Consider the following 11,547-nt stretch of genomic DNA (forward strand, 5'->3'; position numbering starts at 1 on the left):
GAAACATCTCCTGAGATCATCTCAGCCTTGTTTGGGCTTCCTTTCTCACCAAAGAAATCTTGTACTAATTAAATTTCTTGGCTGTCCCATGGAAAACATGCTCCTGGTTATTTTTTTAATTTTCATATATTACTGTGCTTAAGAAAAATATTTTGCAAACCATAGCTGGCAAAGTTGGCAACGTGAAAGTTGTTCAGTTGTGTCTGACTCTTTGAGACTCCATGAACTTAGCCCATGGAATTCTCTAGGCCAGAATACTGGAGTGGGTAGCCTTTCCCTTCTCCAGGGGATGTTCCCAACCCAGGACAAACTAATTACTGGATCAGTACACTAATTACTGATTCAAAGAGGAAATTGTCCTGTCTCTTCACAATTGACTGCAGAACCAGGAAGTAATCAAAATATGTCATACAGGTTATGGATGTCCTGGTTCACAGGTTAAGTGAGTCATCGAGAGCTTGTTGGGTAAAAATCTGGTCTGACTACTTGTTCTGGGCTTCCTAGTTCCTGACTCTAACCTCAGAGCTCTGGTTGGGCTGTCAGACAGCCCCACCCTCTTGCTCAGGCTTGCAGAGCAGAGGATGAGCAGTGATGTTCCCAAGAAGGAGTGGTGCTGGGCTGAGACATGTCTGGTGAAGAATGACAGATGTGGAGGATAAGAACCTGCTTTGTAGTCTGCAAGCAATAAATGCTGGAGAGGGTGTGGAGAAAAGGCAACCCTCTTACACTGTTGGTGGGAATGCAAACTAGTACAGCCACTATGGAGAACAGTGTGGAGATTCCTTTAAAAATTGCAAATAGAACTGCCTTATGACCCAGCAATCCCACTGCTGGGCATACACACCGAGGAAACTAGAATTGAAAGAGACACATGTACCCCAATGTTCATCACAGCACTGTTTATAATAGCCAGGACATGGAAACAACCTAGATGTCCATCAGCAGATGAATGGATAAGAAAGCTGTGGTACATATACACAATGGAGTATTACTCAGCCATTAAAAAGAATACATTTGAATCAGTTCTAATGAGGTGGATGAAACTGGAGCCTATTATACAGAGTGAAGTAAGCCAGAAAGAAAAACACCAATACAGTATACTAACACATATATATGGAATTTAGAGAGATGGTAATGATGACCCTGTATGCGAGACAGCAAAAGAGACACAGATGTGTAGAGTGGACTTTTGGACTCTGTGGGAGAGGGAGAGGGTGGGATGATTTGGGAGAATGGCATTGAAACATGTATACTATCTTGTAAGAAACAAATCGCAGTCTATGTTCGATGCAGGATACAGGATGCTTGGGGCTGGTGCATGGGGATGATCCAGAGAGATAATATGGGGTGGGAGGTGGGAGGGGGGTTCATGTTTGGGAACTCATGTACACCCGTGGTGGATTCATGTCAATGTATGGCAAAACCAATTCAGTATTGTAAAGTAAAATAAAGTAAAAATTTAAAAAAAAAATTTTTTTAAGGGAAATAAGAGAAGAGGGAGAAAGGAAATTGATGGGAAAAATTAAAGATGAGAAAAGACTGTTCAAAAAAAAAGAACCTGTTTTGCCAAATGTGGGCCTGACTTCACCTATAAGCACCTTTTTTTTCTAGCTGAATCATTTATTAGATCCATTTGGAGCTATTGGGTGGTTTCTGTCAGTCAGTGATGCCATCTTCTGATGTCTTCTGCTTGGTTTCAGGGTTGCTGTGTAACCAGAGTGGTAGAGGGGGATGATTTCTATGACTTGTGTAAGAACTGGCTAATGTTCTTTTAGCTGATCTCTGACACTGAATCTTCAGAGAAAGCCTCAAAATTACATTCTGAGCTCCTGAGCTTCCCAGGTAGCACAGTGGTAAAGAATCTCCCTGCCAATGTAGGAGATGCAAGAGACATGGGTTCAGTCCCTGGGTCAGGAAGATCCCCTGGAGAAGGAAATGGCAACCCACTCCAGTATTCTTGCCTGGGAAATCACATGGACAGAGGAGCCTGGTGGGCTACAGTCCACAGCGTCACAAAGAGTCGGGTACAACTGAGCATACACACACATCACCTCTAGGTCTAAGTGACTTTTAATTAAGTTAATTTAACTTATAGGACTTTACCCATCCTCAATTCATTCATTCAACTATTTATTGAATGCCTGGAATGTGTAAGACACTATGCTAGGCACTGGGATGATCTGGTGAACAAGAGACAGGTCCCTGCTTATGAAGCTTATGGTTTAGCTAGAAGCACAGACCAAAAACCAAAATCTCCAGGCAAGAGTACTGGAGTGGGTTGCCATTTCCTTGTCCAAAAGCAAAGTCAACAACCCGCCAAAAGCAAACCCAGCAATTCCAATACACTGTGCTAAGAGCTCTGATGGAGAAGTTACAATCATAAAGTGCCATAGGAGTACCTCGCAGAGGTATACAGTCGGCAGTAGGAAGAGAAGAAGCTGGGGAGAGGAGGGGAAGTCGGTTGGGGGAGGAGTTGGAGGAGGTTACGTCCCAAGGGCTTAGGTCTTGTGTTTGTTTTCTAGCACTGCCACACAAAGGACTACAGATCAGACGGCTTAACAGCAGAAACGCGTCTTCTCTCCTTGGCTTGCAGGTGTCCACCTTCTTTTTCTTCACATGGTCTTCCCTCTGTATGTTTGAGTCCTAGTTTCCTCTTCTTATAAGGACACCTTGAGAGCTTGTTGGAAGTTCTAGCAGGGGAGCGCAGCTACTCCTATACCCTTGACGGAAGACCGGTCCTCCTCTGTCAGGGGTGGTGGGCTTCCCTGGTGGTCCAGATGGTAAAGAATCCGCCTACAATGCAGAAACCTGGGTTCGATCCCTGGGTTGGGGAGACCCGCTGGAGGAGGGCATGGCAACACACTCCAGTATTCTTGCCTGGAGAATCCCCATGGACAGAGGAGCCTGTACAGTCTGTGGGGTCACAAAGAGTCGCACACGACTGAGTGACTAGCCACATACATAAGGACACCAGTCATACTGGATTAAGGACCACCCTAATGACCTCACTTTAACTTAATTACCTCTTTAAGGACCCTGTCCCCAAAGACAGTTGCATTCTGAGGTACTAGGGACTAGGACCTCGCATGAATTTAGGAGGACACACTTTGGCCCCAAAAGGCCTGAAGGATAAAGAGGTATCAGCCAGCCAAATGGAATCACAGGAAAAGGCTTTCAGCATGAGCAAAGAGGCAACAAGGAAGGCACTTGAGGAGAATTTAACAGGAGCCAGATCAGAAAGGGCTTGTGACAACTGTGTTCTAAGGACAATGGAACACTATCGAAGGGTTTTAATTAAGGAAACAATCTGATTTTGTATTTTGTCTCTAGCAACTAATCCTCCCTTAGAGATGCCAACTTTTAGTGTAAACACCTCACTTTTGATTCAATTGTTTTTTCTTCTTGCCCTTATTTTTATTCCCTCCTCTATTCCCTAGCTTCTCAGTTACAAATGGTACACGTTTATCTCATTGATATGTTGTAAGCACTTGGCCTGGCTGATTGGAATCCTTTTTAGAATATTGCAGGATGGACAGGAGAATCAATTAAAGATGGAAAATTGAAGGCTGTGGTTAGGGTTGTATGAATTATATTTAAGTCCAGATACGTAAGGAATGACAACCAGGGCCAAACAAGGGTTCAATTTGCAATTTCTAAACATGCTTCAGTTGCTCCACAGGTTTTTCAGTTCTGACCTGCTTCCTGGCTCATCCTCAGTTGCGGCTCGAGACAGAGATTACCAAGGCTCTGGTTACCCTTGGTTGCCAGGGGTGCCCTGCTTTTCTTGCCATTAAGTTGTCAATCTCTCTAGAGTCCAACCATTTTCTGTATGAAAACACAGAAAATATCTTCAGCTTATCCAGAAAGTATAAGCCTAGCTTATCCATATGATGAGAAGAAAAAAAGGAAAACAAGAAAAGAAGAAGAATGTGACCCTTACCATTCTTGTACATGTGAAACCATGTGATATTGCTCAGTTCAGTTCAGTTCAGTTGCTCAGTCATGTCTGACTCTTTGCGACCCCATGAATCGCAGCACGCCAGGCCTCCCTGTCCATCACCAACTCCTGGAATTCACTCAAACTAACGTCCATCGAGTCCATGATGCCATCCAGCCATCTCATCCTCTGTCGTCCCCTTTTCCTCCTGCCCTCAATCCCTCCCAGCATCAGGGTCTTTCTCAATCAGTCAACTCTTTGCATGAGGTGGTCAAAATCTTGGAGTTTCAGCCTGAACATCAGTCCTTCCAATGAACACTCAGGACTGGTCTCCTTTAGGATGGACTAGTTGGATCTCCTTGCAGTCCAAGGGACTCTCAAGAGTCTTCTTCAACACCACAGTTCAAAAGCATCAATTCGTCGGTGCTCAACTTTCTTCACAGTCCAACTCTCACATCCATAATGACCACTTGGAAAACCATAGCCTTGACTAGACGGACCTTTGTTGGCAAAGTAATATCTCTGCTTTTGAATATGCTATCTAACTTTCCTTTCAAGGAGTAAGCGTCTTTTAATTTCATGGCTGCAGTCACCATCTGCAGTGATTTTGGAGCCCAAAATTAAAGTCTGACACTGTTTCCACTGTTTCCCCATCTATTTCCCATGAAGTGATGGGACCAGATGCCACGATCTTCGTTTTCTGAATGTTGAGCTTTAAGCCAACGTTTTCACTCTCCTCTTTCACTTCTATCAAGAGGCTCTTTAGTTCTTCTTCACTTTCTGCCATAAGGGTGGTGTCATCTGCATATCTGAGGTTATTGATATTTCTCCCGGCAATCTTGATTCCAGCTTGTGCTTCTTCCAGCCCAGCATTTCTCATGATGTACTCTGCATATAAGTTAAATAAGTAGGGTGTTATCGTTAGGGAGATACAAATAAGCAGACAGACACCAGAAGGTGTTACAGCCTGCTGGCAAAGTGATTGACTAGATTTTCTCTTTCTTTAGGGTTTTAAAATCATTTGAACTAGTAGTTAAGGGCTTCCCTCATAGCTCAGGCAGTAAAGCATCTGCCTGCAATGCAAGAGACCTGGGTTTGATCCCTGGGTCAGAAAGACTCCCTGGAGAAGGAAATGGTAACCCACTCCAGTATTCTTGCCTGGAGAATTTCATGGACAGAGGAGCCTGGCATGCTACAGTCCATGGGGTTGCAGAGTTGGACATAACTGAGCAACTAACACACACAAACTGGTAGTTAAGTCTAGTCCCAGTCGTATGCTTAACAAGCACGGCGAACTCAAACTGAGCCACAGTTTCAACTAAAAATTGGAAAACTTGACCAAGACATGTTCAGTCAATGATGTTCAAGGACTCCAGAGGTCTGTGTTGGATGGTTGACTCCTTCTCCCAAAAGGAAATTGGTGAGACCTATGAATTTTCTCACATATCTGCTGGGCAGATGCTGTGTTTGATAACCTAGGAAATACAGTGGGTAGCAGCCAAGACAACAGCGTCTTCCATAGAAGAGATTACAATCAGATTGTGGAGAAGATAAACAAAGTATTTGTTAATACCTGAAATAACAGGAATATATAGTGCAAACCCAAACCTAAGGGGAACCAGAAAGCTCTGGATGGTGTGGTTTTTGAAAACAGTATGTGCATGCTAAGTCGCTTCAGTTGCATCGGAATCTTTGCGACCTATGGACTGTAGCCCACCAGGCTCCTCCATCCATGGGATTCTCCAGGCAAGAATACTGGGGTGGGTTAGCCATGCCCTCCTCCAGGAGATCTTCCTGACCCAAGGATCGAACCCTCATCTCTTATGTCTCCTGCATTGACGGGCGGGTTCTTTACCACTAATACCACCTGGGAAGCCTTTTAAAAGCAGTAGTGAATGTAAATTTATGAAAAAGAAGATTAACACCCATGCGAAGGGGCACTGTATGAGCAAGAACACGGAGGCAAAAGCAAGGATGAGAAAGAGGAGTGAGAGACACTAGGACTCACCTGGAGGGGAGTTCTGAAGGAGGAGGCTGGCTCAGGAAGAACCTTGAGTAGCTGAGTGTAATTCTTAAGAATTTAGACTGGATTTGACAGATAACTTCCCTGGTAGATGGGCTTTCCTGGCGGCTTGGATGGTAAAGAATCTGTCTGCACTGTGAGAGCCCCAGGTTCAATACCTGCGTCAGGAAGATCCCCTGGAGAAGGAAATGACTATCCACTCCAGTATATTCTTGCCTGGAGAATGCTATGGACAGGGGAGCCTGGTAGGCTACTGGCCATGGGGGTCTCAAAAAGTCGGACGCAACTGGGCAACTAATACTGACAGATGACAGGAAATTCTGAAGTTATTGAGCAGCATTTTTTAAAGTGAATGAGAAAGAGTTTGATTTTCAGGAGGAACTAGAAGGATAAGACCCAGCCAGGAAGCATCAGCAATAATCCAGTAAGTGGGTGGTGACAGTTTTGACAGTCATTCCTGTGAAATCAGGTATAGTGAAGGGTGAATTTGAGAGACCTTGTAAAGTCATAAACTGCCAGGGTATTTGAGTAACTCCTAGCAATATTGCCCCTGGGTTTCTGTGCAATGAGCCTGTAAGTCAGAGGTTTCCAAGACTTCAGTAATATTATGGCAAAACCCCATTAATTCTCTTTAATGCTGTTTCAGTCATTAGAAAGTGCTCTATAAAAATATAGTATTTCTAAATAACAATGAATGCAAAATAAGAGAAGATTTAATGTTTAACCCTGCCTTACCTTCTTTCCTAGGGTGGTTGGATCAGTGCAGGAGAAAAGGAATACTAGGAAGGTTAAAATGGAAATGACATAGCAGGCAAAGGGATTCTACAGATTGCAGAAAAATATTGCTTGACTTTTGATTAATGCTGTGGTGGGGCTATGACCAACTTCTGTCCTCTATTGATTAAATAGCTCCACCTGCCCAGTCATGGAATCCTCAGCTAGGATAGGGGACATGGCCTTTGAGCTAGGACACATGCTTTTTTAAATTTGTTAATAACTTTATTCATGTATTTTATTTTTGTCTGCACTGGGTCTTCATTGCTGCGTTCGGACTTCCTTTACTTGCGGTGAACAGGGACTACTCTAGTTGCTGTGCACGGGTTGCCCATCGTGGTGGCCTCTGCTGTTGCATAGCACAGGCTCTCGGGTTCAAGGCCTTCAGTAGCTGTGGCTCGCAGGCTTTAGGAGCGCAGGTTCAGCAAGTTGTGGGCGCACAGGCTTAGTTGCCCTGTGGCATGTGGAATCTTCTTGGACCAGAAGTCAAACCAATGTCCACTGCATTGGCAGGCAGATTCTTAACCACTGAACCACCAGGGAAGTCTAAGAACAAACACTTGTAAGGACTGGCTCAAAACATGCCCTCAGCTGAATGCGCTACTACACGAACCTGAAGCAACTTGCAACTAACTCAGCATGAACAGCACATGACAACAACATCTGCCTTAGTTCTTGCTTTGGGCTGTTTTCATTTGTTTTATCATTGCTGGCCATGACTGGCCATCCAGATTTCCACCTTTTCACCCCCCACCACACCTGTAAACCTAGCATACCAACACTGATATTTGCTAGGTCTCTAAATGTAATGCCCACAAGACTTGTCTGGGGAGCTTTCTTAAAATGCAGATTCTAAGGCTCACTCTAGAGAGTGTAATTTAATAAATGTGGGGAAAGGGCTCAGAATCTGCATTGAACAAGCATCCCAGGGGATTCTGGTGTAGGGGTCCCCAGATTACATGTTAGGGTCACTACTAAGCTGAACCCACAACACAAGTAATCCATGCAGAGCCAAACTCACGAATTAACATTTATCAAGAAATCTTTGAGCGCAGCCTTAAGTTTATGTATGTGCCCATTTTCTCCAAGGTGTATAGTGATGGGAAGCCACGCTGGAAGACGCCTATGATCCAAGTGTGTCAGGCAGGACAGAATTTCCCCCCTAGGGAGAGGTGCAATAACACTGATTGCATAATATTACCTCACCCTGGGTTTTATCGTTAGTCATAACAATTGACTGAACCGACTCCAATACTGCCAGGTCAACTGACGAATACCAGGGTGTGTAAACCCCTAAAGTTCCCTTCCCTGTCCCCTCAAAGAGCAATAACACAGTGCAACTCAGAAATCAGGCTACTTGAGCAAGGGTCAGACAAGCTTTTCTACATTGTTCTTAGAGTCCCGAAAAGCCTTTGTGGTTGATGAAATCAGTTCCTTTGTCCTGCAGAGAAGGAGGAGAAGATGAGTGATGCTGCAATCCCTTTTAAAGTGAGAAAAGCTTCAGGTTGGTAAAAGATTTATTCTTGAATTCCAATTCATATGATCCAGCAATTCCACTTCTAGGCTTTTCTGAAGAAAACAAAATCACTGTGTTGAAAAGATACCTACATCCCCATGTTTATTACAGTATTATATATACATACATAAGTCCACTTCAGGGTATATAGTCAAAGGAAATGAAATCACTGTCTGGATGAGACATCCATACTCCCATATTTATTGCAGCATTATTCACAGCAACCATGGTATTGTCACAATCTAAGTGTTCACCAACAGATGAATAGATAAAGATAATAGATAATATATTACCTATAATATATTATAGATATATATATCTATATGAGAGATAATATAGATAGATGACATGAGATAATATGAGATAGATGATATAGATAAAGATATATATAATGGAACATTATTCAACCTTTAAAAAGAAGGAAATTCTGCCATTTGTGATAACATGGATGAATGTAAAAACCATTTTACTAAATGAAATAAAGTCAAACAGAGAAAGACAAATACCACATGATATCATCTATATGTGGGATCTAAGGGGAGAAGATTGAACTCATAGAAACAGAGAATGGAGTGTAGTTGCCAGAAGCTGGGAATGCGAGAAACAAGGAGAGGCTGGTGGAAGGGTATGAACTGTCAGTAACAAGATGACTAGGCATGAGGATCCATGAGCAATATTGTGACTATTGTTGAGAATTCTGTACTGTATAATTGAAATTTTTTAAGAAAGTAGACTGAAGTTTTTCACTACCCTCATCCAAAAAAGGTAAATATGTGAGTTGATGAATGTGTTAATTAACTCCACGCTGCAATCCTTACACAAGGTACACATATACAAAATCATCACAATGTATGCTTTAAATATCTTACAATTTTATTTGCTAGTTGTTGTGCCTTAAGAAGGAGACGAAAAATAATTTTAATTAATTAATTTAATTTTTGGCTGTGCTGGGTCTTCACTGCTGTACAGAGGCTTTCTCTGGTTGTGGTGAGTGGGGGCTACTCTCTGCTTGTGGTGCACAGGCTTCTCGTTGCAGTGGCTTCTCTTGTTTGCATATTCTTTCCTAAGGAAAAATGTTAAGGACTTCCCTGGTGGCCCAGTGGTTAAGCATCTGCCTGCCAATGCAGGGGATGTGAGTTCAATCCCTGGTCCGGGAAGATCACATGTGCCACGGGGATGCATAAGCCCCTGTGCACAAATACTGAGACTGTGCTCTAAAGCCTGTGAGCTGCAGCTCCTGAAGCCTCGAGCCCCCTAGAGCCTGTGCTCTGCAACAAGAGGAGCCACCTGGGGCTCCAGGATGGCTGGTGCCTCAAACTTGTCTGGGGTTTCCTGCGTTGTATGCTTCACCACTGCAGGGGGACGGGGGTCGGGGGGAGCCAGGGTCTCAGGCACTCTGGGGGTTGAAGTTCAGGGGTGGCAGAGTGCAGGCAGGGATCTGGACTTGCAGGCACCTCCGTGGCTGGAGGGACAGGGTCAGAGGCCTCACTGCTGCTGCTGCTGTGGCTCCCCTGAACTCACAGAGGGGCTCACAGCTCCCTGTGGTGTGAGCACTGCTGGAGGCGGGAGGCCACAGACCTGTGGCCCCTCCCCTGCTCCTCCTGGCTTTTCTGGAGCAATGGGCCCAGCCATTTGCAGCCAGGAGTCTGGGATGGCAGACACTGCTTCCACTGTTCCCTCAGCCCTACCTCCTCTATCTACTTCAGTCCACCCACTTTTAGATGTACAGATGTATGGGACTCTCTGGCATCCTGTTGTGCTGGAAAAAAGAAGCCTTGTTCAGCTACAGATGTTTTACTGGTTGGAAATGAAGCAGACAGACAAAGCGAGTGTCTCATGCGACCGTGAGGCTGGATAATCTTTACAATTTCTTAAATCTATTCACCAGTTGGTGAACATTTGAGTCATTGCAGTTTTGAACTATTATGAATAATGCAGCTGTGAACATTTGTACACAAGTCTTGTGTGGGCATATGTTTTCACTCCTTTTAGGTCAATACCTAGGAGTGGAAATGATGGGGTGTATAGTAAGTGATGTATCCACACATTCACCCCAATCGTGGGTAGAACAGAATTAGCTGAGGAAGTCCAGAGTCCCAGGCCTGTACCAAAAGCCAGAGATAAGCCCAAATTCTCAATATCTTCATGAGTTAAGAGTCCTAAGCCTAGAGTAAAATAAGACCTTGTCTGGGGACTATATACCCGCTGTGGCCTAGTAGAGGCAACCACCCAAAACCCAGCCCCCACCAAGGGAAATCTCCTATAAAAGATAATTCCTGTGGAAGACAAGAAATACAGAACTTATGAGTATGTCAAGTTCTGTAAAAATAGCCTGAATAATTGATATCCCCCAATCCAATAATACTCTCTTAAAGGTACTTGAAAATAAATGCGTATTAACCTGAAATGGTGTCCTGGCAGCGAGGGGAGCTATGGAGCTGCCAACAAACAGCAAGCATCAGCTGGTCCATTGCATTTGTCAGAAAAATCCCCTAGACCACTTGAGTGAGCTGAGAGGACACTTTGTACAATTTGGCCATGTGGGAAAGTGCACTGTACCTTTTGACAAAGAGACTGGCTTTCACAGAAGTATGGATTGGATTCAATTTTCTTTAGAAGAAGAGCTTCACAACACACTACTACAGGAAAATCATGTTACTGATGGAGTAAAGCTCCATGTTCAAGCTCAAAAACCCAAAGATTTACAAGGGGATCAAACATCTGATGAAGAGAAAGATTTTTGAGACCATCACTGCCTATTAAACAAGGTAAATAAAATTTAAATAAACATGCATTTAATTAACTGTGAGATATTAATTGTTGTGTTTTTCTGCACTTCCTTATGTGACTCTTCTCCTATCGATAAGAAGCACTCATTTTACCTTAAAAACAGCTAGGACAGATAGTAGGACAAGAGCAACCTGTGCTTTGAGGAAGTTTCTGCTTCTAAAAGCAATTACTGAGAGTCAAGAGGGAATCTGAGAGTAACAGAGCATAAGCTCTAGAAAGAGAACAGGATATGCTTCTTTCCCCATGGCTGACTACTGGGGAGATCAGGTAAGAGTCACCTGTATCAACATGGAATGACTAAAAAAACATATTGAATAGAAAAAGGATAATACAGAGCATACGTTCAGTATAAAATTTAAACAGATTTTTAAAAACACGCTAAATGAAAGTATTTTTTAAATGGGCTAGAAGGATACCAAACTCACAATGCAGTTTACCTGTGCGGAGGGCAAGACTGGGGATGAGGGAGTGGCAAATTGTGATACTTTATTTCTTGAAAACTGCTAC

The 11,547-nt window shown here is 43.5% G+C and overlaps 1 long non-coding RNA gene across 2 annotated transcripts in view; it reads right to left on the bottom strand.

The window, feature by feature from the left end:
- LOC114108801 (uncharacterized) overlaps window positions 1-11,547 on the bottom strand; it is a 72,104-nt gene that overhangs the window by 55,261 nt on the left and 5,296 nt on the right. The gene's annotated exons all lie outside the window — the stretch shown is intronic.

The sequence above is a fragment of the Ovis aries genome, chromosome 1 (genome assembly GCF_016772045.2).
Source record: "Ovis aries strain OAR_USU_Benz2616 breed Rambouillet chromosome 1, ARS-UI_Ramb_v3.0, whole genome shotgun sequence".
Lineage (NCBI taxonomy): Eukaryota > Metazoa > Chordata > Mammalia > Artiodactyla > Bovidae > Ovis > Ovis aries.